The sequence below is a fragment of the Leptonychotes weddellii genome, chromosome 3 (genome assembly GCF_054177405.1).
Source record: "Leptonychotes weddellii isolate Sample4059 chromosome 3, ASM5417740v2, whole genome shotgun sequence".
NCBI lineage: Eukaryota > Metazoa > Chordata > Mammalia > Carnivora > Phocidae > Leptonychotes > Leptonychotes weddellii.
The window spans coordinates 123189147-123213013 of NC_138371.1; the positions used below are offsets into that span (position 1 = coordinate 123189147).

Here is a 23867-nt window from a genome sequence, read left to right on the forward strand (position 1 = left end):
TTACACCTAGTGCTCCATCACCCGGCTTATAAATGAAATCATACAATACGTGGTTGGCTGTGATTGACTTCTTTCACTTACCATAATATTTTTAAGGTTTATCCATGTTGTAGCATCTATCAGTGCCTCATTACTTTTTATTGCCAAATAATATTCCATTTTATGCGTATATCACACTCTGTTGATCCATTCATCAGTTGATGGACATTTAATTTGTTTTCAGTTTTTGACTATTATGAATAATGCTGCCATGAACATTTGTATACAAGTTTTTGTGTGGACATATTTTCATTTCTCTTGGATACGTATCTAGCAGTTGTATTGTCGGGCCATATGGTAACTCTATGTTTAACTTTTTGAGGGAATGCCAGATGCTTTTCTAAAGTGACTGCACCATTTACAATTCCAGTGGCAGTGTATGAGAGTTCCAATTTCTCCACATGCTCATCAACACTGTTAGTATCTGCCTTTTTGATCATAGCCACCTTAGTAGATGTGGAATGGTATCTCACCATGATTTTGATTTGTATTTCCCTGACGGCTACTATATGTTGAACATTGTTTCATGTGTTTATTGGTCATCTGTAAATCTCCTTTGGAGAGATGTCTTTTTGAATCCTTTGTCCAATTATTAATTGGGTTGCTTGTCTCTTTTCATTATGGAGTCCTAAGAGCTCTTTATATAACCTAGATATAAGTCTCTTATCAGATATATGATTTGCAAATAGTTTCTCCCTTTCAGTGGGTTATCTTTCTGCTTTCTCGATAGTGTCCTATCATGTGTCCTAACATGTAAGTTCTGAATTTTTACTAAGTCCAGTTTATTTTTTTTTCTTTTGTTGCCTGTGCTTTTGGTATTTCATTCTAACATACCATAGAGATTATGCTATGAGAGATCATCTCAGAAGGAATATTTCTTGGTTGTGTAATAATTAACTCCCACTTGCATGGGGGTCCAAAATAGAGCTATCTTTAGCACTAACCCTAAGTAAAAATGTGATCTAGATGATGCTTGTTTTCAGCATCCCCGTTCTGTACCTCACTGGTACAGAAAGTGTGCTTTTGGCACCTGCCCTTTAGTAGATGTCTCCGGTGTCCCACATCACATCCCCTCATCTATTGCTGATTTCAGCCATGGCTGCCAGGGACAGTTCCATGTGAAGTCAGGTGTCCCTAGAGTACACAATACTCACTTAGGGTGAGACCAGCATGTCTTTCCACTTTCAGCTCTAGGGTCTTCTCCTATGGGTGCAGAAGCCCACAAGTACAGTCAGAAGAACAGGGGAGTTACTGCCCTATAGGAGTCCTTTTCCAATTGGGGATGGGAGACTATGGATAATTCTTCAATTTCCCTTTCTTTAAGCAGAAATAATTCTGGGAGGTGAGAAGACCCCAGCAGAATGGAGCCCTGTGCTTGTATTTTTTGCCTCATCATTCTCCTGCTCCCTTCTTTCTGCATGCTGGGAGAGTCTCTTGAATGGGTTTCCTGCTATCATGTCCTTCCCTCAGGCTTTGCTTTTGAGAGAACCCAAACTAAAACATCCTTGGTGGTTCCCCCTCATCCTGCCTCTGGTATCTTGCGCTGTCCTCCATCTCCTGAGCTATCTCTGCAGACTCCTGTGGGAACATAACCCACGCCTTTCCTGAGTTTCTCTGTTTCAATAAATCTTCTGTATATTTAATTTCTTTTGAGCTCAGTTAGGTGGTTGTATAGCTAACCTGAGGTACTTCTGTACCTTCTGGGAACACCTGCATTTTAAAGAGTAACTTTGGTGACTTTCCTGAGAATAGATGGAGGGAGCTGTTCTAGCAACAGCAACTCAACTTTTCTCTCCTTCCTAAATCACAGCCCAAAGATGACTATCTTCTGTCACATTTGAGACAATCTTGTGTTGACTATTTCCCCAACTAATATTGTATTATATCTTTGCTGCAGACAGTGGTTAAATTATAAATGTTATATCTGTGACTTAAGATACTTCTTTGATAATAAGTTAAGCTGGCTTGAAAGAAGTATACATGTGGGGATGTTTTGATGGCCAGAGGACAGATGCTATTGCAAGGCTGCAGGAAGAGACTGGAATAGGTACAATAAGGAAAAGAATAAAGCTAGAAACAGGAAACGGTAAGGGATAAAGTGCACAAAGGATTGGACAAATAGTCACTTAGAACACATTTTTGGGTAGGTAAAGTCTGTGATAAAGGTTTGTTGATGAATAAATGCACGAATAAACAATTTTTCCTTTTATACCAGGAAAGAATATACGTATCATATTTACTGTGGTCCTTGTAACAAAATCTGATGGTTTTAAAAATATATTTAGATACTCCTTCAGGAGTCAGAGCCCAGTTCCCCTCCCCTTGAGTTAGAGCTGGATTAGTGACTTGCTTCTAAGGAATAGATTGAAGTTGAAGTGATGGTGTGTAACTTTCGGGAACAAGTCATGCAAATGCACTGTGTCTTCTGTCTTGGTTAATCCCTCTCAAATTGTTCACTTGGGATAAGCCCATAGCCATGTTGCTCTATGGAAAGGCTCACACAGTGAGGAACTGAAGCCTCCAGACAACAGCCATGTGAGTGAGCTTGAAAGTGGGTCTTCCAGCTTCAGATAAGCTTTCAGATTACTGCAGCCTGCACCTCTCCCCACCCAGAGACTGACTGCAACTTCATAATAGCCACTGAGCCAGGGGAATCTAACTAAACTACTTCTGGATTCCTGGTCCCTTGAAAGTGTGTGAGATAATAAATATTTGTTGTTTTAAACTATTGAACTGCTAAGTTTTAGGATAATTTGTACACAGCAATAGATTAATATACATGGCCAAACCTCAATAAATGATAGTGGTGGTAGTGGTTGTGATCATAAAATGATGATGATGAAGATGATGAAGAAGGTGATGATATGATGATGATGGTGGAAAAGGAATAGGAAGGTGATGATATTGTTCCAAAAGTCTCCTGTTTGGGAGGAGAGAAATCTTTCTTATAAACCTCTTTCATATATTTTGCTGCTGCTTTGGCCAGCTTTTGTCTGAACCATGACACAAGGAGTGCTGTGATGTTGCTTCAGGGGTGAGGCTCTTGCTGGTGGGTGGAGAAGTTCTAGTTGTTTGTGGCCACATTGGATTCTTCCACGGTATCTTGGCACTGTGACACTTTATAAGAGGATACACATGAGTGATATTCCACTTTATACCAGGCTCTGCCTCAGTGTCAGTAGACATGATTTTTCACTCTCTTTGTGAAAGTATAAGCCACTGAGCAGTGAGTCAGTCTCACCAGAATCACACATCCAGGACAAAATTCAGGTATAATCTAGAAATATGTGCTTGCTTATGCACAAATGGCTGTTATGACTTCTGTCACCTTCGTGCTTTAAAATAGAGATGAGAACAATGTGGGTTCTGCTGGTCACTAATCTTGGATAGATGAGCCATGGAGGACTGTGTAATGATAATGACAATGATAATAATGGCCACTATGTATAGAGCAGGCGTTTTATATAACCATGTGTATCATCTGTTATGCTCATCACAACCCTGATTACTAAGAAGAAGGTTGCATTTCAAAGATGTTAATGAACCCATGGCTACTAGTAGTGTTGAGGCTGAGCTTCAAACATGGTTCTGGTGATCTCCAAAGAATGATTTCCCTCTACTGTATGTACCACACTGTCTCCCTTCCTTAATACACAACCATTGCCAAAGGTTTAAGAGGGTAAACACATATCCAGTTTATGGAACTGTTTCAACTTGATGGGTACAAATACAAAAATTTGAGTTTTCTCAATACTTTTTTTCAGTTATGCTCTGTTCAATCTCTTTTCCCCCATCCATAAATGAGATTCTCGGCAGTACTGTAGCTTATTGATCACTCTCAGTGTTTGGTCAACGCAGTCTGTGGTGGGAAATTCCTAAAATGGCTCCTGTGTTAGAAAGGCCCACACGACAACATCCAGGGAGAAGCTGAGCCCCTCAGTGTAAGAGCTTATGAGGAGCTGAATGAGTGAGTGAGCTTGGAGTCATATCTTTCTTCATTTGAGCCTTAAGATGACTGCAGCCCCAGCCACCATCTTGATTGTAGCCTGAAGCAGAGGATCCAGCTAAGCTATACACAGATTCATGTCTCATAGAAACTGTGAGATCATAAATGTCTGTTGTTTGAAGCCACTAAATTTGTTTTGCAGCAGTAGATAACATAGTTTGATCCAGTTTAAAATTTTAATATAACATCCAATTTAATGTTCATTTCCTCTCCTTCTTTCTTTCCCCTTCTGGATGTGGTTCAAGAGACTTGCAGGACCTGCTCTTCCATTTTTTCTCTCACTCCTGCCATTTTGGGGTCCTGTCTCCCCTGGTGGGTTGGGGCTGGGTGTAGGAACATGGAAAGACACAAATATCTCTTACTTGACTGGTGTGTTTGTTCTCTATGCTGTTACTGTTTTTCTGGCTTTTACTAAATGTCTGTCAAACAAGTATTCACATACTGGCTCCCTCTGGGGCATATGTGTGGATGAGTTCTCTGTTGAATCCTTCAGAGATTCCTAGTTTCTTGGTCCTTTCTGATTCTCCCTGAACAGTTTGCACACCAGATATTCGGGTTCAAGTTCTTATTGTTGGACTTTCCTCACTATCAGTGGGATCTTGAATGGGTACCTACAAGGTGGAACAAGTCCAGCTACCTTCAGGTATGTACATTTTCCACTGTCCCTCTGCTACCAGCTCTCTCTGCCCTGCTGTTCTCTCCAAATAGGATTGCCAGATTTAGTAAATAAAAACATAGAAAATCCAGTTAAATTTGAATTTCAGATAAACAATGAATACTTTTTTAGTATAAGGAAGCTCCAGTGCATCTGTATTTTATCTGGCAACCCTATCCCCATACTCTTGAATTTTTCTCTAACAGCACACAGAGGAGAGATCAGAAGGGCCATTGAATTGAAACTGAAATGCTACTCTGTGGTAGTTAGTAGAATGATTCTCATGGCTGTCTCCTTGCTTGACTTGAGATGGGAAACACAGGGAAAGAGGGACAAACTCATCATGAATACTAAATTCTCTTGAGTTGTCTATTCAGTGGTTTCTTTGATTCTCAGGTGTGCATTTTTGTAGACTAACAGAGGGGTGGGCAGTGAATTTTTGGGGGGTATTCTTTGGGAGTGTCTGGCCCCAATTATGCATTGTGATGCTTTCTTGGACTCAGTGTGGGGTGGCATGCTCTGAATCTGGGAAAATAGGAAAAAAATTCTCCTCCATATTGTGTGTGCAAGTTACAGCACAGCTGCTTTAGGGCAATCGTAGGTTTTCTCATCTAAGTTGTGATTTAACTTGCTTTTGTTACCCTAAGTCATCACTTATATTTCAATAGCATGTGGGCTTAAAATTTGTCAGAGTATCCACATGGTGAAAATGAATAAAATTACCTTATTTAGCCTCCCTCCCTTTCCTGTGTTTAAATATTTTGAAAAACTGTTTCCTTGATGCCTTTTTGAGAACTTGAATCTTCATTAAGGCATCTCTCCTTGAGTTGGTGAGACATTGGTAAGCTCTGATGTACCTAAAGTTCTCTATTATGCGGTCCCATATTTTTTCCTTCCTGAACACCCTAAATTGACTGCTGGTGTTCTTTGCCAATAATGTTGCCAAGCACTTACCCAGACCCCCCAAAAGGGACCAGGTACTCATTCCCCAGGCTGCCTACAGCTCACAGCTCAGGCCCTTCCAGGGAATCATCCTGGACTGCAGGAACTGCCTCACTGCAAGATTGTACCCCACGCTTGGCCGAGAAGGGGAGGCAGCCTACAGCCATGCTTGGTCCCTAGGGGAGGCTGAGGGGGAGGTAGAGAGGGATGCATGATACAAAGGTCTTGTCATTTTTTGGCATGTTTGGGACAATTTCATCTCCATTTCACAGTCCCTCCCTTGGGTTGTCTGTGTCCTTTGTTGCAATTATATTGTTTAAATTCTGTACTTTTTTCTCTTTTTTTCTATTTTATACTGAACTTTCCTTCAAAATCAGTTTGGAAAAGACAACAGGATTAAGTTCCATTTTTATTTAAAATGTTTTTTTCCTAGATACTTCTCAAAACTAGCTTGAAAACAACATGTTTATTACAAAATGCTTAAATTCCATAATTTCTGTTAATAACATTGTTTTCTACTGTATTTTTACTCAGAAGTTGCTTGGAAACTTCATTTTTATCCCAGCAGGCATTCTGTACTTTTCTGTTAAGTATTTCTTTTATTAGCTTTTTCCTAAAAATTAGCTTGGAAACACAGCTTTTTATCACAACAGGCTTAAATATCCTCATTTTCAGCAGAATTTAGGCTCGTTTTGATGAAAATAATTTTCCCAAGCTAAGTTTCAGGAAAAAAAATCTGGTATAGACCACCTTTTCAACAGAAAAGTATTCAATTGAAGAACTTGATGCTAATCACATTTGCAAGATAGTTAAAGATGAATCCTTTCTTACTAGGTCTGAAAGATTATTGCTTTCCCTAAGGAATGTTTTTGATAACAATTTAGAAATAGATTCAGCTCAGCATGTTTTATGAATATTAATATCTAACATTATTCATGGCATCATGAATAAAGCCTTGCCTGTCCTTTAATGACATTCTTACACCAGCTGTTCCGTCCCCAATTTTTTCTTGCTTCCCCTCCCCCCCCCCCCTTTAAAAACATCCTCTGTCGTGTACATGGGTGATCTGGTGATGCCATCCTCTGGTTTAAATTTTTAATGGGCTTTCCATCGTCAAGAAAGTGGTTTTTAAACTATGTTCTGCAGGGTGTTGGGTTCTGTGGAGGGGTTCAGAGGCTGCTGTTGACCCTGGGCAAGCACAAGGGGGAGTCTGAGTCACAGGGGCTCCAGGCCCCCAACTTTGTTATTAGCCAGAACAGTTTTAATGAGTTCTGGGCTACATAATGCCAGGGTTTCCTGTGCATTTCCTTCATACAAATGATTCTAGGCATTTTTTAAAAACCTCATTTTCAGTGGTATGAGTTGCAAATATTTTTTTTCCCCTCACTTTGTATCTCTGTAGAGTGCAATTATGGCCATAGACCCTTTATTTTTCCATTTTAAAAAGAACAACTGAAATTATTACATGCCAAATTAAGAGGAAGTTTAGCATCTTCTTTTTAGGATACTCCCTGATATTTTATGAACTCTGGGAACTAACATGATTGGAAAGTTGAGGTTAGTCAGGGCAACAGGAGATGGGTCAGATACTGCCATTACTCCTTGAAGCCACATGATGTCACTGTGGACAACTGGCCATTTTGACAGATTGTGTAGGTTGGCTTCTGGCTCACAACTATGCAAGCCACTAAGAATCCTCAAAGAAATGTCTGTGTGGTGGGTAATCCACTGACTCTTTATTGTGCTTAGGTAAGGGGTCCCACACCTGAATTCCCAGGGACATAGGTCTTGATACTTACTTCTTTTTGGCCCATGTAAAGTCATCTTCTAGGCACCAGAAGCCCCAAGAACACTGTTAATGAACTGACTGGGATCTGCTCCTTGTGAAATCATCCCCTATGTCTTGCTGGCAATTCATATTAGTAGGAGTTGGACAGCTTTTCACCTTTCTAGCTCTTAAACTACAAAGGGTCTTATTACATTAACTTTATTGGAGGATAGGTCTATATACTCCTCACCCTCTTAATGGCTCCCAGATGGCTTCCAGGGACCACAACACCTTTACTATAAGTCTTGCATTCCATGGTATTTACCCTCTCCTGGGGAGGGGATTCAAGATGACTTTCTGGAAATCTTTTTTTTTTTTTTAAAGAAACTTTTTTTTTAAGATTTTATTTATTTATTTGACAGAGAGAGAGAGCACAAGCAGGGGGAGTGGCAGGCAGAGGGAGAGGGAGAAGCAGGCTCCCCACAGAGCAGGGGGAGCCTGATGTGGGACTCGATCCCAGGACCCCGGAATCATGACCTGAGCGGAAGGCAGTTTCTTAACCAAATGAGCCACCCAGGCGCTCATGGTAATTTTTGCTAGAGAAGAGGATGACTCCTCCCCCTCATTCACCCTTTCAAGTTTTAGTTTTTAGCAGAGCATTCTCCAAATGATCATAGTCACTTCCTTTGAGAAGTTAATATCTGGTAAAAGAGAAAAAGACATAAACTTATAATTATTTTAGATTTTTATAAGTACAATAAAAGAGGAAAAGAGTATGTAAGAACAGATGCTGGAAGAATTGTTGGGGTCAAGATTGTGAAGGGGATTGGGGCGCCTGGGTGACTCAGTCGATTAAGCGTCTGCCTTCAGTTCAGGTCATGATCCCGAGGTCCTAGGATAGAGCCCCTTATCTGTCTCCTTGCTCAGAGGGGAGCCTGCTTTTCCCTTTCCCTCTGCCTGCCACTCCCCCTGCTTGTGCTCTCTCCACTCCCCCCGTCAAATAAATAAAATCTTTTAAAAAAAAGATTGTGAAGGATCTTATATATCATAGTATGTAAATTTTATTCAGAAGTAATAGAAAGTGAGAAGAGACCTTTAAACATCAGAGAGACAGGATAAATTTTGTTTTTAGGCAACTAATTTCAGAGGTTGTGTGGTAGATAATGAACTCTGTAGGGAGAGACCAGTGGTAGGGAGGCTTCTTAGGCAATGAGCTATTGTCATAGTTTAGGCAAGAAATGTTGAGGGCTTGGACCAGTGCAGTCCTAGTGAGACTGAAGAGGAGTGATGAATTCTGAAGATTTTCTGAGGTGGAATTGATAGAAATTGGTGAGACTGTGGAAGTCAAAAAGAGGAGAAGACAAGACTGGCCCTAAGAGTTTGGATGTTGATACCATATTGAATGTAGTGAGTTTTAGATAGAGAAAATTTTGTAATGAAAGAAGGTAAGTACTGTTTGGGGACATTGGATTGGAAAGATATTTCACTGGGTATATAATTCTAAGGTTGGCAGTTTTTTCTTCCAACACATTTTATGTGTCATTCTAGCTTTCATTGCAAATATTAAGAAGTCAGCCAAAATTCTTACTGCTGTTGATTTGAATATAATGGGTCTATTTGTTTCTGACTGCTTTTCAGATTCTTCTCTTTATCTTTGTTTTTTAGCAGTTTAACTGATGTGCCTAGGTATGGCTTTCTTTGTGTTTTCTTGCTTGGCTGGATAGTTATCCTGTTTTGCTGAGCTTTTTGAATGTGTGGTATTATGTCTTTTTTACCTGTTTTAGAAAATTATTGGCCATTATGTCTACAACTATTCTGAACATTCCATTTTCTCTCTCACCTTTGTATGCCATTCCAACTAATGTGTTAGAAAACTTGGTATTGTCCTACATGCCTTTCACATTGTGCTCTGTTTTTTGTTTTCAATTCTTTTTTCTTTATTCTCAGTTTGGATAATGTAGTTGACCAGTCTTCAAGTTCATGAATCCTTTTTTTTCTGTTGTTCAGTCTGATATTAATTAAGCCTTTCTAATGCATTCATAATTTAAGACACTGTATTTTTCAGTCTTAGGTTATCCATTGGTTAGTTTTTAGAAATTCTACTTCTCTGTAGAAATTGTCCATCTTTTCCTTTGCTTTGTCCATCTTTTCCTCTCATTTATTTAACCTATTTATTATAGTTAATTTAAAGTGCTTGTCATCTAATTCCAATAATTTGTTTATCTGTGGGTCTTTCCCATTGGTGGTTTTTTGACTTTTCTGGTCATCAGTCATCTGATTACTTTTCTTCATATGTCTCACAATTTTTTATGGTATGATGAACACTGTGGTTTTTTTTTGTTTTTTTTTTTAAATATATTTTTTTAATTTATTTATTCATGAGAGAGAGAGAGAGAGGCAGAGGCAGAGGGAGAAGCAGGCTCCCCACAGAGCAGGGAGCCCGATGTGGGACTCGATCCTAGGACCCTGGGATCATGACCCGAGCTGAAGGCAGGCGCCCAACCGACTGAGCCACCCAGGCATCCCTGAACACTGTGTTTAATAAACTTTTTATTTTAGAATAGTTTTAGATTTACAGAAAAATTATGAAATAGTAGAGAGTTCCCATATATCCCAAATCCAGTTTCCCCTCTTATAAATACCTTACATTAATATGGCACATTTATCACAATTAATGAACCAGCATTGATACGTTGTTGTTAACTAGAATTCACACTTTATTCAAACATACTTAGTTTTTACCTAGTGCCCTTTATCTATTTTAGATAATAGATAATTTATATTATCTACCTAAAATAGATAATTTATATTTATATTTAGATGGGATGACTCTTTAGGTTCCTCTTTGCTGTGACAGTTTATCAGACTTCCCTTATTTTAAATGACCCTCAAAATTTTCAGGAGTATTGGTTAGATATTTTGTATAATCTCCTCAATTGTCTGATGTTTTCTGTGTGATTAGGCCAGATTATAGATTTTAGGGAAGAAAACCCCAGGGATGAAGTGCCACTTTCTTTACATCATATCCGGTGTACATACTATTACTGTAAATTATCACTGTTGATGTTAGTGTTTGTCAAGTTTCTCCATTATAAACTTACCTTTATTCCCTCTCTCCCTGCTATACTCTTTGGAGGGAAATCTGTATGCATAGCCTATACTTAAGGAGTGGGGAGTTAAGCTCCACATCTTTGAGGACAGAGTATCTACACAAATTATTTGGACTTCCTCTGCTTGGGTGATTTATTTATTCTCTTTTTATTTATTTATTTATTGATTCAACCATTTACTTAGATCACTATGGCCTCATAGATACTTATTTTGTATTTTGGGTTATAATCCAATACTACATTATTTATTTTGGTGCTCAAATTGTTCTAGTTTTGGCTATTGGGATCTCCTTCCATTAACTTCTTTGACATTCACCCCCAACTTGTGGGTTTTTTTGAGCAATTCCATCCTTTATGGCATTACAAAATGCTCCAGACTCATCTTTGATAGTTCTTGCCTGTCCTAGAATCAGCCATTTCTTCAAAAAACCATTATTCCTTCTACTGAAGAATAGTGTTAGAAACCAATATCTGAGTTCTAGGTGTGCTTGTTACTGCTGGTGGTCTGTTGTTGATTCCAGGCCCTTATACATACACATGTCTATAAATATTTATGTAACCATCTGTATTTATACTAAGCTGAACATGATTTCATAAGGATGCTTTCAACTCCATCACCAAATGGATTATTATAGCCTTTACCCCTTATATGTAACTTCCCACTCCAGCAGTAAGAAACCTGGTTCCCAATATCTGCCATCCATTTACTGTTTAATCAATATGCATGTAGAGTTTCAAACTGCTAATCTCTCCTCCCATGGGAAACAACTTAATCAATTAGGGTACAGTACTTATGCATAGTTCCTTTCATCTTTAGTCTTATAGACTCCACTTATTTCCAAAGTCACTTAGGTCAGCCCTTTTTCCCTCCACCCCCTTCAATGATGTCTCATACGTTTGTTATACAGTTAGATTCTTTTTTTTTTTTTTTTAAAGATTTTATTTGACAGAGAGAGAGAGACAGCGAGAGAGGGAACACAAGCAGGGGGAGTGGGAGAATGAGAAGTAGGCTTCCCGCAGAGTAGGGAGCCCGATGTGGGGCTCGATCCCAGCACCCTGGGATCATGACCCGAGCCGAAGGCAGACGCTCAACGACTGAGCCACCCAGGTGCCCCCAGTTAGATTCTTTTTTCTTCACATTTTTCATTCTATCCTGGGATCTCCCTACCTTCTAAATAATTTTAAAAAACATTTGTATGCATTAAAGTTCACTCTTTGTGCTTTTGGCACAAGTTCCATGGGTTTTGACAAGTGCATAGTTTCATATATCCACCATTACAGTGTCATATAGAGTAGTTTCACTGACCTAAAAAAAAAAAAGCCCTTTCCACAGATGACAGAAAACTCACAAAATCTTTTCTCCTGGGGAGTAAGTCTTTATTATGGACAAGGTTTGGGTATTTTTTACAATTAGAGGGCCCTGTGCTTCACCTATTTAATCATGCCCCAAACCCCATGGTAACCACTGCTCTGCTTACTATTTCTATAGTTTTATTTTTTTCCAGAATGTTATACAAATAAAATTGTACATTATGGAGCTTTTTCAGACTTGCTTCTTTCACAGTGCTTTTAAGATTTATCCATTTCATTTAATAACTTGATAGCTCATTCTTTTTTTATTGCTGAATAATATTCCAGTGTTCAAAATATATCAGAGTTTGTTAATCCATTAACCTATTGAAGGATATCCTGGTTGCTTCTAGTTTTTGGCAATTGTGAATCAATGACTTTTCTAACACCCACCAAAGAATCAAGGTTGGAGGGAAAATTCTTACCCCCAAATAAGGAGAAATAAGTGCAAAGAGAGAGTCATACATGGAGCAGTAGTCCCTGGAGTGATAAAATAGAGAAACATTTGAATGGTGATTTTGATATATTGCTGGAGGTTACACTTGGACATGAGACATGACAGTGAAAATCTCCTTGGGGGCCCTCTAATTTCTATGTGATTTACCCCAAGAAATCTCACTAGTTCTCAAGATAAAAATCCTACAAACATCCCCTCACTGCCTTGTCAGGGGAAGAGGAAGAGTACTAATTGTGAAATATACCCAAACCTTGTCCATAATAAAGACTTACTCCCAGGAGAAAAGATTTTGTGAGTTTTCTGTCATCTGTGGAAAGGGCTTTACTCCCACTCCAGACCTCTCTAGCCTTCCTGTCTCACCTAAGATGGGGACAGGGGTAGGGAACATACTCAAAAGAGATAAGAGGTTCAAAGGAATAGATTTGAAACATTGTAGCCAGGCAAAGGAGGGAAATAAAGAGCTATAGCACTGGGGAGAAAAAAAAGAAACTTGTGAAGGTCACAGACAAGAGACACAAGCCCACTAAAAGACTGAAACTTAACCAGAGGATTATAGAACACTTATCCTCCTTTGTCCCTTATAACCACACAAATAGGGATCCTGTTTAACTGGATTATAGCTGAAAGATATGCAAGATATAGATTCTCTCTGAGGAGCAGTACTTAGGAATTCTCCCCAAAGTCAACAGGTGAGACAAACAAGGACACTAGAGGAATTTGAACCCTCTGACAGTTACAACTACAGCAAACATTAAACATAGCCCAACTCTGGCCAGAGTAACATAAATTCCCACACTAAAAGGTTATTTACCTCAGTTTCTATACCCAGTACAATACGCCTGGCTTTCAGGAAAAAAAAAAAATCAAGTCATGTCAAAAAATAAGAAAAAAATTCACAGTTTGAAAAGACAAAGCAATTATCAGAACCAGAATAAGATATGACACAAATGTTAAAGTTATCAGTCAGGGAATTGAAGATACTTATGGCTAATATGTTAAGGGTTCTAATGGAAAAAGTAGACAAGATGGAAGAACAAATGAGTAATGTAAGCAGAGAGATAGAAGCCCTAAGGAATCAAAAGGAAATTCTAGAAGTTAAAGACCGTAATAGAAAGGATGAATGCCTTCAATGAGCTCATCAGTAGGCTTGACCCAGCCAAGGAAAGAGTCAGTAAGCTTGAAGATACGTGAATACAAACTTCTCACACTGACATTAAAACAGAAAAAAAAAAAAAAGAAAAGAAAATGTAAAAACCCAAGAATTGTGAGAAATTTCAAAAAGTGTAACATTCATGAAATTGGAATACCAGAAGGAAAAGAAAGAGAGACTAGGCAAAAGAAATACTTGAAGTAATAATGATGAAAAATTTCCAAAATTAGGACAGACCCCAAACCACAAATCCAGAAAGTTCAAAAACACCAAGAAAGATTAAAACCAAAAAATCCATACCTAAGAATATCACAATCAAACTGTAGAAAGGCCAAAGCAAAGAGAATATCTTGAAAGAAGTCAGAGAAAAAATACTTTATCTGTAGAGGAACAGGACTAAGAATTACAGTGGACTTCTCATCAGAAATCATGCAAGTAAGAACAGAGAACAAACTATTTAAAGCATTAAAAGAAAAAAAAATACCAACCTGAAATTCGATATTCAGGAGAAATGAAGACTTTCTTCAACAAACAAAAACTGAAGAATTTCATTGCTAGCATATCTGCTCTGCAAGAAATGTTAAAAGAAGCTCATCAGGCAGAAGGAAAATGATATATTTACAAAATATATCTGATGAAAGGCTTGTATCCAAAATATACAAAGAACTCTTAAAATACAGCAATAAAGAAACATCCCAATTTTAAAAATAGGTAAAAGATGTGGACTGATACCTCACCAAATAAGATATACAGACAGCAAATAAGCATATAAAAAGGTGCTCAACATCCTATGTTATGAGGGAAATGCAAATTAAACCAATAATGAAATACCACTATAAACCTATTAGAGTGGCTAAAATCCAAAAAACTGAAAATACCAATTGCTAATTAGGATACAGAACAACAGACATTCTCATTCATTGTTGGTAGGGATGCAAAATGGGACAGCACTTTGGAAGACAGTTTGGCAGTTTCTTACAAAGCTGAATATAGGCTTAGTATAATCCAGCAGTTGTGCTTCCTAGATATTGACCAACTGATTTAAAAACTTTGTCTACACAAAATCCTGTGTACAAATATTTATCAAGTTTATCCAGCTTTTTCTTATTGTAGACAAGGGAGTGACAACTTCTAAGCTATTTACATGTTGGAGCTGAAACAGGAATCCTGGATATTATCTTTCAAAGAACTGCAGTGACTGGAGGAAATACTACTGGAAAATAATAGTATTTTCCTTTTAAGTATTCATAAAAGCTTAAGTCCACAGGACTGTCTATGTGGTATGATTTTGAAAATTTTTTTGCCTTCCCTTAAAAGAAATCCTACAAATACAAATCTGTTTTGTCCACTGACTAATGCCTTAATTTCCATCATAAAGGTATCATTTAAAAATTTTATATCTTTCTTAAGTGAAAACAATAATAATTTAACCTGTTGTCTAAGATCATATAAATGACTTTCTGTTTCTTTTAAAAATATATATATATATTTTTTACTTAAATTGCAGTTAGTTAACATACAGTGTAATGTTAGTTTTAGATGTACAATATAGTGATTCAGCATTTCCATACATCACCTGGTGCTCATCAGGACAAGCGCACCCTTAATCCCGATCACCTATTTAACACCCCTCCTTTCCCCCACCAGTAACCATCAGTTAGTTCTCTATAGTTAAGAGTCTGTTTCTTGGTTTGCCTCTCTCCTTTTCCCCACCCCCATGACTTTCTGATTCTTTACTGTGAAGTTGTTTTGATAGGAAAAGAACTCAAGGCTATCGTCTGAAATCTGAGATAGGATGGAATGGGCAGACAAGGAAGAAGTGATGGCTGGTAGAGAATGTAGATAGGACCTGGGGGGTTGGAATAGCACAGACAAATTTTACCTACTAAATAGTTTGCTTGGGTCAGCCACTGTGAACTTCCATGTTAACCTCTGAGGAAAGCAGAAGGATGTACCTTTCTGCCCCAGCACTCTTGTGAGACTGCAAATTTTGGTTTGTCGCTTTCACCTCTCTTCTCTGGGTTGCCACGTGATGCCTGAGCTACACGCATTACTCCCTACATCCTAAAAGCCATACTTGCAGACAGTCCTGATGTGCCCTTTTTTCTCAGTCTTTGAGAATCTTTCCTGGAAGTCAAGGTCAAGTTGTACAGGAGAACTCTAAATGGCTTGATGGGATTTTGGGTTAAGAGGGACTAAGGAACAATTGTTAAAACATCCTTTATTTATGACAAGTGATCTCTACTGAGAGGAGTGTGGTGTGCTTGACTGGCTGTTCAAGAAGGTGCAAAGTCAGGCTGTGAGAGAGCCTTTTCTCTTTTCTGTGGTACGGAACGTGGAGGGCTGCGACAATGCCTTGAGCATGAGCTGTCCCTGATAAGCCCTTAGGGAGTCAATCAAGCGCTGCGGGTTTCTTCCCTCTGACTTGTCCTCGTGACCCCTTATTTCCCTTTGGGTATCTGTAGCCATGTTCTCGATGCCCTCATGGACTTCTAGAATGCTTTCAATCTTTCCCTTCCCTGAAAAGTTCTGGTGCTGGAAGGTTTCACAACCCAGCCTAACCCACACGGACTGACTCGCACGGCGCCTTGGACCTTTAGCTAGGTGGAGCCTAGGAGGAAAGTTAGGAGTTGCATTGTCAGGGCCCCCCACTCCTTCTCACCCCCTTCCTGATACCAGGGCCTCTAGAGAGCCCCTACCTTCAGCAAGGGCCCCAAAGGGGAATGTGCCCCCGAGGCAGCCTTGCTGCCTGGAGGGAAGATCCTGGCCTACTGGAGGGAGAATTAGGCTTTTGTCCTCTTACTCTTCTCTTAAGAATGGCAGAAACTCTAGTAGGAGAAATGGCCAGGTTTGTATCCACTTCGTGCTAGTAAAACATTTTTTATATGTGGTGTACACTGGAGATAAGGCTATTAGCTTAATCTTGCAAGAGGGACTTTATCTAGGTGGAGGGTATTTTCTGGGACTCTATAAAGTTTTCTCAATATGCTAGGTGCTAAGCGGAGAAGTGGAGCCTGTGAAATACAGCTTTTATAAAAAAGAGGGGCAAAACACACTTGGAGGAATTCCCTGGCCCAAACTGCAGAGCCTTGGGAAAATTGAAGCCATTCTTTAATTATGGAAACGTATTAGTGATTTTCAGTGTGTGCTCAGCACTTGCACTGGAATCATCAGGGAGAAGTTAATTTAAAATGCAGATTTCTGGCTGATTCTTTGCCTCCTGAATCAGAATCACTGCAGTGGGGTCTGGGACATCTATGTTTTAAACTAATTTCCTTGGTGATCCTTCTAAGGATCATTAAATATTGAGTGCCCTAGGGACTGTCCTTTAACATTATTTTTAGCTTTTTAAAAATTATAGTATGATTAACATACAGTATAATATTAATTTCGGGTATATAAAATATTGATTTGGCATTTCAATACATTACTCAGTATTCACCAGGATAAGTATAGTCAACCATCTGTCACCACACAATGTTATTACAACATTATTGACTATATTCCCTATGCTGTACTTTTCATTTTTGTGACTTATTTATTTTATAACTGGATGTTTGTATCTTTTAATCTGTTTTGTTCATCTCCCCTACCCACCTTCCCTCTGACAGCCCCCGGTTTGTTCTCTGTATTTAAGAGTCTGGTTTTGGTTTGTTTTGATTGTTCATTTATTTTGTTTTTTTTAGATTCCACATATAAGTGAGATCATATGGTATTTGTCTTTCTCTGTCGGGCTTATATTCTAAACTTAAAACACTCCACAGTTGTTATATTCATAAGGCTAATGTTATTTTTGGCTTAAATCGAATGGTAGGCAAAATTCTAAGATGACTTCCAATGACCCATGCCCTTGTAAAATCTTCTCCCTTTGATTGTGGGTGAGTCTTTTAACTTACTTCTAACCAGCAGACTATGACAAAAATGATGGGATATCACTTTCTTGATGATGTTACATTAGATAGCAAAGGTGAAGGGATTTTTCAGATGTAATTAAGCCCCTTGCAGTAGCTGAGTTTAAGGTAACCAAATAGGGAGATTAATTTGGTGGATCTGACCCAATCAGTTGAGTGCTTTAAAAATGGGTCTAGTGGTCAGAGATAGAAGAAGCAGCACAAACATTCTCCTGTTGGCCTTAAAGAGAGAAACTGACATGTTGGGGAGAGAGTTGCATGGCAGGGAATTATAGGCAGCTGCTAGGAGCTGAGGACCTCTGTCTTATAATCACAAGGACCTGAATGCTGTCAAACCAGTGAGACTGGAAGAGGAGCTTGAACCTCAGATGAAACTGCAACCCTGGCTGACACCTTGACTGCAGGCCTAAGAGACACTGAGCTGAGGACCCAGCTAAGTTGTGCTCAGAGTCCTGACTCACCGAAGCTGCCACACAATAGATGTGTGTTGTTTGCTGCTGCTGAGTTTGTTAAGCAGCAATAGAAAACTCAATACAAATGTTAAAGGATAAAATATCTTATTTCTCAAGCATTGCCTATTAGATTTCTCAATTGTCTTGAGTCTGCAGCAACAGTCTTCACATCAGGGTCCAGGAGCCTGACGGGGATAGGAGACTTTTCCAAAAGGTACATGGGCACAAAAAGTGTGCAGAGCATCAATTTTCATACCCTCAGTGTCCATACATAGTCTTTTATGTAGTCGCACATACTCTTTTCTCAAATTTATTGGCCTGGAAAAGTGCCTGCAATTCAGGAAGTTTTATTTCTTTTCCACCTTTCTTTTCACATTTGCCTTTCCTCCACTTTCCCAAAGGATGTCATACTTCCGCATATCTGAAATCCTAGCACAGGGAATTGTTTGGGGGTGTGAAAATCTCCAGTGAAATGACACATATTAGTATTGATGATGCCTCCATTAATCAAAACCCCATGCACCTGCTATGGGATCTTGTGTCTTTTACACATTTCTCTTGTGTATATATTGTGACATTAGAAACAGGCTATTTTGGCTTCTGTGGCAATGTTCTGAACTCACATGTATTATAAGTAGGGGTAGCAGGAGTGATGAAAATTTTTTCTATCCCCTACTTGATGTCTGTGAATGCAACACTTCCCAGGGGGAGGCTCATGAGAGAAAAGTAGAGACAACATACTCTATGATCTCTGCACTCCAGGATCCAGGCTAAGGAGCCAGTCCTACCTGGCACCTGTGTTCTCATCAGAGGGAAGAGAGATACATAGAAAAAGGAGTGATGTAAATTTTCCAACTATCAGAGACAACTTGTTTATGTACTTTTAAAATATATGATGGTGGGTCTTATATGATATTTTATCCATTTTGGGCAATTTAAAAGAGGGATGGAAGGGTTTTATATAAGAAAAAATTTACGATTTATAACAATCAAAATGACAGCTTTTCACCTGTTGGACATAAGATGGGAAATTTTAGTTGTCAACAAACAATTTAGAGGAGATCCATAGTTTCTCAAAATTTTTATGGAAATATACAGTTCAAAATGTGAAGACAATTGATTATATCATTTAATTACAGGCTAAGGAATCCTGGGTTAATAATTCCCAAATTTCTGTGGCTTAGAACAGTGAAGATGGTTTATATCTCATTTGTGTTACTGGTGACTCTATTCCATGCTCTTTTCTGTCCAGGATCCAGGTCAAGGAACTGCCCCTACTTGGGACATGGCTGTGCTCATAGCAAAGGGAAAAGAGAGATCGTGAAAACATGGGTACATTCTTAAGGCTTTAACTTGGAAATGGCACCATGATTTTCATTACATTTTATGGACAAAACCAAACCACATGGCCAGGCCTGATATTAGGGGAACAGGAAACAAAATTCTCCCATTGGAGGGATCAGGAAATATTTGAGAACACAGTCTACAGAATTATAGATACTCACTTATAATAGGTGAAATGTGGATGGGCCCAGTGGAAAAGGAAGGGCAAAAAAAGAAAGATAAAGATGAGCCTTGGTATGAAAATAGAGGCACCAGGACACCAGTGAGGATGCAACTAAGTGAATAGGGCTTCACTTATTTGGACTGACCCTTTTTTTTTCTTTTTTTTTTTTTTACTTCTCTCAAATGATTTCAGTTACAGTCATTTAAATTCTTCATGAACAAAGTTTTTAGGCTGCTGACACATACATGAATCAAGTCCAATCAATAGTGGATTTTTTATCAAACACTTGTGAAATTGATGTTTTTGATTGGCAGGTTTGTTTCATTTGTAACTTTCCAGAAGTACAACTTCACCACTTGCCATTGTGTGAAATGATTTGTTCATCTATTTGAAAACAGCATGTAAGAAGATTGTCAGGGAAAATGATGAGACAACAAATTCTGTTTTGAAATCCTAAAAGTTTCTCAGCATAGCAAACTTCATAGAAACCTTCTGGAATTCTTGATGAGAACTTTAGGATCAGTCAGTCACCCAAGTTTTAATGCCAATCTGTAACATAAATGCTTCCAATATTCAAAGCTGTTCTGTCATTTGATATATTTTAATGTGGAATCTCACCTCCTACAACTGTATTGGGAGATTTTGCCACATGAAAATTTCATATGAAGTTCCCAAAATTATTATGTGTTTAACATATTTAAACATTTTTTTCCCTTTAATTTCAATCTGGAGTAGTAGAAAGATTGATTATAGTTTAAAGAAAGCTTAGGAAAAAAACATGATCATGAACCACTCTGTCTTTATTCTCTTTTACTCTCAATAAACTTAATCTGTAGTTACTATAACATAATGTCCTGCTTTATATCTTGAATATAAATGACCTTTTCCCTCGGGAATCCTGCATGCAAAGTATTTAGAATTGCGCCAGCCATACAGTAGGCACTCAGTAAGCATTAGCTAACAAAAACAGTAAAAGCAATCCCAACATTTAATGAACTGAGGAAGATGGTTAGGCAACTGAGTGCCACAGGGAAGAACTGAAACCCTATTTTGAAAAGTTAATTTTTGTTCTAGTGTGCAGAGTAATGGAAGTGGTGATTTGAGAGAGCTGATTTAGCCAGTGAGTCCAATCGGAAAGGTGATGTGGGCAGCAGGATTTGGAGGATCAGTTGTATTGGATGTTCTTCTCTGAAAGTCTCTCAGAACTTTTCCTGGTGGCCAGGCTCTGATTTTGAAGTATTCTGTTTCATCCTGGAAATTTTGTACATGGAACTAGAATCAGGAACATTTTACTTGTTCTGCTTTATAAAGGTAGTCAAATAATTGTGTGTATTTATTTATTTATTTATTTATTTATTTATTTATATTATGTTCAGTTAGCCAACATATAGTACATCATTAGTTTTTGATGTAATGTTCAACGATTCATTAGTTGTGTATAACACCCTGATGTTCATAGCATCTTCTACGTCTTAAAATTCTCCCCTTGAGCTTTTGAGAAATACAGTGATGATTCCAAGATCATCCAGCCAAAAGTGATGGAATTGGACCAAGAAGCCAGGCATGACTACACATCTAGACTTCTTTTTACTCAGCTATGATTGTTGTGTTACTGAAAGGTAATCAAAATCTCACTTTTTGAAGGCTTGTCCCCATATCAAAAACAATTGCTATGATATTGAGTCATCTTCTGTTAGGACATTCCTACAAGATTCTTGGAGACAGTTATTTGTCCTATTTTGCCCATTAGTAAGTACAACCTAATTGTATATAACTTTCCATCTACGCAAACAACGAATCATGGAACACTACATCAAAAACTGATGAAGTACTGTATGGTCACTAATATAACATAATAAAAAAAAATTAAACCTCAAAGAATTTTAACTGCTTGTGTTTCCAGGATTAGTAGGTTGGGCTCAGGACTCTGACATTATTTTGAAAACAAATTGGGCTCTTTCTCTAAAACGTGATCAGTTTAGTCATTGCAAAGTCAATATTTCCTTTTTGAAATAGTTTGAATGTGATGGAAGTCTTTAAGTGTTTGTCTTAAAATATTAGCATAGCACCATTAAAAGGGGATGGTATAAATTTGAGAAGTAGGAAGAGAATACCTAATTTTTGATGGCTATTACCCAAATTTTCCCAATTTAAACCTAATATGTACTGAATTGTCTTCCAGTATCCTCAATAGGGGGGAGGTAGAAAGAAACAATGTTTAATTGGATTGTAGATACATGACCCAACACTTGTCATTAAATCGGTGAAGAATCAGCCAAATCAGTTTGGTGTCTTAAAGGCAAAAACAACTCCTTGATTAACTAAATTTCTTACTTTTTAAGTTGGGCGGCTTTCTTGTTGCATGGATACAGTATCAGATAAAACTAAAAATTAGAGATTTTCTGCAAACCATATGAAGCATTTACAACATTTATCAAGGCAGCTCTTGTTGAACCTACTTGGAAGCAGCTGAACATGGTGGAGAAGACCCAATCAGCTTTGGGTCCTCTCAGCTCTACTTAGAGCTCCCTCTCTCTCGACTCCTGGTGACCCAGCTCCAGGAACCAGGCCCATCTGGTGTAGAGACACCTATTCTGTGTTGCATTCCTAGGGTGTCTGTCCTCTAATCCTACCTGAGATAATAACTAATAATGACTGCCAGCTCTCAGCTTCCAGGGGCTCTTTGAGTTTTAATGAGAGATTAAAGGGAATAGCATCTCTAATGATTATATCTCAAGTAATGGTAGGTGAAATTTTGGGGGTTAGGGAATTCTCAAATCTTATCCCAAGATACCTGTGTTGCTATGGAGGCTGTTCATGCAATGAACACAGTTGATCAAAAACAGAGCCAAGGTCAGACAGTGAGCAATTTAGTCCAATTATTCATCTGGACTCCCACTATTATTCCTCTCTGATTTGCACGCATTAAGGATGAGTTTTGAGAATTTGATACCTATAAATGACAAGCTAGGGAAAGGAAGGATGAGGAATACAACCACAGATATTAACTGAGAACAAATATATCCTAAACACTGAACTCGGTACACAGGTGAGCAAAAAAAAGTAGGGTCTCTGTCCTCATGTTACTTGATAGGATAGTGATGGGAGCTAGAAAGTGATCAAACATGTACATACATACGATGAATTGCAGTAAATGCTGTGAGGGAAAATAAAAGGATACTTTTGCCCAGGGGAAGATTATCTCACTGGTGAAGTACACAGACTCTGGAGCCCAATGTCTGGATTCAAATTCCAGCTCAGCTGTGTGATTTTGTGTTTCCTCCCTCTGAGAATGTGCACAGTGTGGGGTCTTGCTGCCTTTGCCCTGATTTTATGCCCTTTTCTTGATGTGGGTGGTGGAGGGTGGTGCTCTGGTTCTGGATGTTAGCCCAGATCTAAACTGGCTCTTCTGAAAACTCTTCAAAGTTCTAATACTTAAGACTCTTCCGCCAAACTCATAAAATTTTCTTGAAAGCTTACTGCAGGTAAATTGTCAGTTTATTGTACCAACTCTTCAAATCCTTCTTGGTTAAGAGATCCATGCAATTAAAGCAAATGTATTAAAACATTTATACTTACTCAGTCTTAACAACAAAATTTCACCTCAAACCAAGAACAACCACTTAACCTATTGAAGAGCTAATTTAGTTTCAGCCCAACAATTTTGAAATAAGCACTTCCATAATAAAGTCTAAATTAGAGTAGCTCTTTTCTAGAAGTTACTGTGTATATATTTATAACTTTATAATATATGCTGTTATAGTTGATTTAATATTCTGTTATTTCCAACTGGCATTAAATTCATTCTGTTTATTTGACTTCGGGATTCATAAGTGTCAGTGACCCTTTGCTCATGTTTCATGCTCTTTATACAGTGAGTGAAGGGAGTGGCCCTGAGTCTGATTTGTAGCTGTGGTGATGATATCTTTTTAATTCCCAGAATATATTTAGGAAGATGCACATGTAAATCATAGTCATATCTGAGGAATAAAAACACTAAAAAGAACAAAGTAGTTGGTGGTTGAAATGTAAAAGGCAGACTGATGTGGGGGAGAGATCAGAAAGTTCTTTATTAGTACTTTTTAAAAAAATTTTTTAAAAATTTTATTATGTTAGTCACCATACAATACATCATTAGTTTTTGATGTGGTGATCCACAATCCATTGTTTTCATATAACACCCAGTGGTCCATGCAGTACGTGCCCTCCTTAATACCCATCACCAGGCTAACCCATCCCCCCTCCCTCCTCCCCTCTAAAACCCTGTTTGTTTCTCATAGTCCATAGTCTCTCATTGTTCATCTCCCCCTCCAATTCCCCCCCTTCATTTTTCCCTTCCTTCTCCTAATGTCCTCCATGCTATTCCTTATGTTCCACAAATAAGTGAAACTATATGATAATTGACTTTCTCTGCTTGACTTATTTCACTTAGCATAAGCTCCTCCAATCCCATCCATGTTGATGCAAAAGTTGGGTATTCATCCTTTCTGATGGCTGAGTAATAGTCCATTGTATATATG

General features: G+C 38.3%; 1 protein-coding gene and 1 long non-coding RNA gene across 2 annotated transcripts in view; one reads left to right on the plus strand and one right to left on the minus strand.

The window, feature by feature from the left end:
• LOC145720638 (uncharacterized) overlaps window positions 1-23867 on the minus strand; it is a 42704-nt gene that overhangs the window by 16977 nt on the left and 1860 nt on the right. Inside the window, exon 2 of the long non-coding RNA XR_014143759.1 lies at window positions 13966-14045. This is a non-coding gene — a long non-coding RNA (uncharacterized LOC145720638). The remainder of the gene's footprint in view (window positions 1-13965; window positions 14046-23867) is intronic.
• The window catches only part of LOC145720637 (uncharacterized), a 75685-nt gene that overhangs the window by 4017 nt on the left and 47801 nt on the right, over window positions 1-23867 (plus strand). The gene's annotated exons all lie outside the window — the stretch shown is intronic.